Source organism: Convolutriloba macropyga, chromosome 8 (assembly GCF_964194025.1).
Source record: "Convolutriloba macropyga chromosome 8, txConMacr16.3, whole genome shotgun sequence".
In the NCBI taxonomy this organism is placed as follows: Eukaryota; Metazoa; Xenacoelomorpha; order Acoela; family Convolutidae; genus Convolutriloba; species Convolutriloba macropyga.
This window is the reverse complement of record NC_134475.1, coordinates 13,722,406-13,727,969: the sequence shown is the minus strand read 5'-3', so window position 1 is coordinate 13,727,969 and position 5,564 is coordinate 13,722,406. Positions and strand designations below refer to the sequence as shown.

The following is a 5,564-nucleotide window of genomic DNA, read 5'->3' as shown; positions in this document are numbered from 1 at the left end:
TGGAAGGTATTACAATTGCTAGAACTTGGGCTTCTGTTTCCTTTTACTTGTGAACAATTCTTTTTCAAACACTTGTTAGAATTAAGTAATTATTTTTTTGCATTTATTATATAAGACGTGGGAATGGTAATTACAATTAAAAACAGCATTTTAAAAGTGAAAATATGATAAAAGTTAGGCATAGATGAGTAAAAGGAAATAGTCCCTTGTTATTGTATTAGCACAATTATTATGGTACAATGTTGGACTGGGGTGTTCGGGCTTTGCTAAGCAGTTTCTTGATTCTAGTTTAAATTATTTTGTATGTCTTTCCATCCGAAATATATTGTGACGGAGCTTGCGGACTTTGTTCATAACTCAGCCGGAAAGCTAAGCTCCTCAGATATTGATAACTGTTATAACTATAGGAAGTTATAACTTTTAGTCTTCATGTTTGCTGTTGTTGTCTAGCTCAATTTAAAATCAGATTTTATTTTTCTATATACTTTTACGATGACTACTCTCAACTTTGCTATTTGATTCATTCAGTCATATTTATTTTGCCATAATTTATTAAACTATTTATTTATTTAGTTTCGATGCTGATGATAGTGAAGACGCTTCCAGTTAACTTTTACTTCTTGTTAGTCAGGCTCTACCCCCCCCCCCCCCTCCTCCCCTGTTTTCCTGATGTTTTAGGCAGCAGTTAGTTTGACTATCTCTCTCTGTTAGTCTGTTTTAGATTAAGTATCTTCGTTTCTTGCATCCAGTGCTAATATCTTCAGCTAGCATTGTTCGTTCGTTTGTTCGTTTGTTTGTTCTTCGTTTTAACCCAGTCGTCTCATTATAAATTGCTATTCATGTAAATATTTATAAAATCCTGGACTTAGCTGCTATCGTTTTACAAATATTTGCATCTTAACAAAATTTGTGTCACTATGTTGTTGTGGTACTTAGTCCTTTCCTTTTCAGTACTCGACAACTCAATGCATACACATTCAACACACGGTAGTTTCTCCCATTTGCTTCGAAGTTGTTCTTTTCAAATGTCCTTCAAAGGCTTTTGTCTTTCATCTGTACGCACAAGATTCCAGATCATTCAGTTTGAACAATCAGAATTGTCCACTATTTTAGCAAATATGATTAATTTCAATATATGATCTGCAGTCTTGTCTTCGGAACTTTTGTTTTCTATTTTTTAAATTCATTTGTATCAAATATACAGACGTTTAGTCAGAAAATTCATTTTATCTCTTTGAAAAATTGTTTTTACATATTTTATTAGACACACATGAGGGGAGAGTTCCTAACGCAAGTTGATCTCGCCTAATATTGGGGGAGCAATTTCACATTTCAATCTCAACTAATGAGAGGGAAGATTGTATAAAGGAATCTGGTCACGTCGTTTTGCAGTATTTGAACATAATGAAACTAATCATTGTCCTACTAAGCTGATGTTGACTATAGACAGAATCGACCATGAATTCAATTATCACTATTTGACTACCTAGACGACATTAAACGTTGTGAAACTGTGAGTTGTAATAGAGAACCAAAATAATCTGTCGTTCACCGTGGCTCAAAATGTTCCAAAACTCCTTTTAAAACCAGAGAACCAACAACTACTCATGAATTATGCTGGGAGTCTACTACGATGATAGGTAATAGTTAAACATTGTTCTCAACTCATGAGCGAAGGAACTTTAGTCCCGTTTTCTGTCAATTTTGAACCCCTCCCCCCAAAAAAACAGCGTTACTAGTCCAAAGAATTGAATGGAAAACAATCAAACATCACCGAGAATTTTGAGAAAAAACATGTGCCTTCCCAAAGTTTGCGGTGATGTTTGTTTGTTTTTCATTCAATTTTTTGACTAGTTACTCTGTTTTTTCGGGGGTGGTCAAAATTGACAGAAAACGGGCCTAAAGCTCATGAGTTGAGAATAGAATTTTAACTATTACGTATCATCGTAGCAGGCTCCCAGCATAATTCATTAGTCGTTAGTTCTCTGGTTTTGAAAAAAGAGTTTTGGAACATTTTGAGCGACTATAAATATGCACTTTCGATGTATGCAGAATACGATCTATGCAATTTTTAGGGCTAAAAAGAATTTCAAAAATTAATCCTTACTTTGAATTGGGTCCACGTCGAGAACCCTCAGCAAATGAAAGCAGATTAGCCGAGTTTCTAAAACATAATACGTACCCTTTGGTTTTTCTATTTTTTCTCGTTTTGAAGGGGGAAGGTAGTGGCAGAAAATGAATCACCGTACAAAAAACTGACAGAGCAGTGCAATCCAATCCAACTTCCTTGGATCAGAAACATCGCAGGACCAGCCCTGATCTACAATCCAAAACAGACACAACGAAAAACCAGACTAAAAAACAGACTCTGAGAAACAGGACCTGGCTAGCAGCTGCCTTATTGGAAGAAAGGCCTTCACTGGTTAACATACCTTATACTGAAAACAAAAAAGAACGGACTATTATACTCAACAGGCCAAATACCAAAACAAACACGAAAGATAAGAATATTAACTCACTTCGTCTTTTCCCAAGGTTATCAAAATCACTATAAATAGGAATCGCATATTAAAAAGCATTTTTTCCGTTTGTCTCACAGTACGCTATACCCTCCCCCAGTTAGAACATGGGCCATTACATATTAAATCAATATGAAAAAAATAAGGCGTGTGCGTCTGAGGGATTCAAATAGGATATACCCAATAAGATGGGCGCACAAACGGAAAAGATACGATATCAGTATTTTTTAAGAGGTTATCAAATGCCAAATTTGTAGAAAAGAATTGAGCAAAAAAGTAAACAGACAACAGATTAGAAATATGGCGAAAATCAAAATCAACCAAATATGCTCTGAGGAACAGTCATTATAGCCGCTTAATTACGTAACTACTTTTTCAAAACTTTAGACCGCCGAGTGATCACTGAATCAAAGAACATTTGATGTTTTTATTATAAATGCAACGACTTATGTTAACCAAACATATCGTAAATCTGATTTCGAACTGATTTTTTACACACAAATTTAACAAAAGCAATAATATTTCAAACTGTGTAGTTTCGGCAGCATATTTTAATTTTTACATTAAGTTAACACTCTCAATTTAGATTTAGCAATAAAGCTGAAGCAATTTTCTGGAATGAGCTGGGTCTTATACGGTCCAAAAGATTATCACACGCTTTTGAGGAAATTAGCGTCACGAATCTTAGCAATCTTTCGTAAGTTTTGCTAATTTTTCGTTTATTAGTCTTTGTTGTCGTTTTTGGCCGTGTTTCTATTTTGTATGTCCAGTCATATTTGTGTTTGCCTGTATACCAGTTGTCAGGTATATTTTGATCAGAACTGACTTGTTTTGAAGACTTTTTTTCAAAATTAGACAAACAGTATTCATTGGTTTTAAATGTTTCCAAGTTTTTAAAAAAACGTTTAACATTTTTCACTCAACCATTAGGCGTCTTGTTTTATCTCTCTCTTATGGCCCCTATGCCTGATACGCATCTATTTTGGCTATCTTGTGGCTCTATAATTGAAAAAGAAAGCAAAAGTTAGCTGAAATATTATAAAAGTACAGTAATGTTTGATTAAATTGATTTGTAAAAACAACCTGTAGACCTTTTAATCTATCGACATGGCGCTCTGTTGTGTAAATTTTTATGTACAGAAGTCCAGAGTTACATTTTTTTCTGTTGGGAATTGGATTTTTTTTTTCAATAATGAAATGAAAACTTAAAGTTTAAAAATAGGAGAATTACAGAGTACCAACAAAATTTACAATTTTATTAAACCTGTTTTGAATTAAAGTCAAATTCGTCGATTTTTTTAATGCCAAAATCTTCCTTTTTTGGTAATTGGGATTAACTTAAAGTGTTTTGCTGGAAACAGGATGAAAGAACAGCCGAAGGCAAACCTTTTAAATGAGAAACATTTACAATTTGTAAGCTTATTCTGGGTTGAAATTTGAACAATGATATGTAGTCTTAAATCGTAAAAAATAAAATTAATAAACGGAGCTCTCGTATTTTTTTTTGTAGAAAACTTTTGTCCCCAAAATTCAAAGCAAAAAGAGTCAAAAATTTTATAGGAAAAATGTTGATTCGACACACCTTCGAAAGTAATTGAATTCTTTAGATTAGTCATTTTCGTCAACTCCACACAGAGAGTTGATTTGCTAGCATTGATATGGAAAACATTGGGTTTTTTGAACGAGAACAACAAGTTACATAAAAACAAAATTGTGAATAAGTGCTGTGCTACGCCACCGCCACAAAATAAATTGACTGTGGCTGCAGCAGATGCCACGTGATAACTTCTAATAAAAAGCCTAGATTGACAGACAAAAATATAGAAGCTAACAGGAATAATCAGAAAAATAAACAAAGACAACAGTAAACAGTAGAAATGATAATTAGATCAGTAAATTTAGAAATTTTAGAATAAATTCCTCATTACGGGCACCAAACATTCGGCCTTTGAGTTTATTACCTGTTTCTTTTTAATATAGTTTTCATATTTGACCTTGATCATTTCAGATTATTTTACTGAGTGAATGGTATTTATAAAAAACGTTCAGCAGAATGATGATGGAACAAAAATTATCCTATTAAACCAAGAATCTGGTTTTGTATAATCTAGTTTATCGTTTCTTTTTGTAGAGACCTGACAATTCAAGATAAGGCGTACAATTTCAGCAATGGGTTCAATTCACTTCTTCAAGGTTGCTCTGCAACAAAGTTGTTTCTGGGTTATTTGAGTTACATCACGACTGCGGTGAAAAAGAGATAATCCAAATTTAATAGACGTTCTAAAATCCCACCCAGGTCGACGTTTTGTCAAACAATAATGTAAGATTAGCGGTGAAAAACGGTGAAAAAAAATTTTTTTATCGAAACCCAGGTTTAGACCTCGACTTATGAAAAGACTTTATGCACCCGCATCCTTTAGCGTTGAATGAGGTGAATTTTTGTAAGATTTGCAATTTTTAGCGGTGAAATTTTTTTTTTATCACATTCACCGAATTTCTTACAAAAAAACTGCCGTACACGGGTCCGAACCTCTCACCGCCTGAAAGTCAACAACTTCATATTCCACTGCGCCATCTGTCACGTACCTCAATGATATTTCCTGTGAAATCAACCTAAGGGGTTTTGCAATTTTAGCGGTGAAAATTTGTTTTTCACCGCATCCCGGTAGCGTTGAAAAAAAAATTTACCGCATCCTGGCAGCGCTGAAATTTTTTTTCACATCATTCTGCTGATAGCGGTGAAAAACTTTCTTTCACCGCTTAAGTGGTGGAAAAAAATTCACTGCTTAAAAGATTTTTTTCATCGCATTGAGCGCAAATCTTACACTTTTTATTCAATTTCACAGCAAATCTTACACTTTTCAACAAATTTTACTCGACCCGAGCACAACCGAATCGTCAATTCAACTAAAGAACGGCTAGCAGATAAAACAATTGGTCATCATTTTTAGACTGCCCGGGTCGAGGTTTGGTGGTGAATTTTCATAAGAAATGCTGTGAAATACGGTGAAAAAAAATAATTTTCACAGCGTAGTTCTTAATTTT

The 5,564-nt window shown here is 34.0% G+C and overlaps 1 protein-coding gene across 2 annotated transcripts in view; it reads left to right on the top strand.

The window, feature by feature from the left end:
* LOC142344494 (galactokinase-like) overlaps positions 1-5,564 on the top strand; it is a 451,158-nt gene that overhangs the window by 226,264 nt on the left and 219,330 nt on the right. The window lies entirely within an intron of this gene.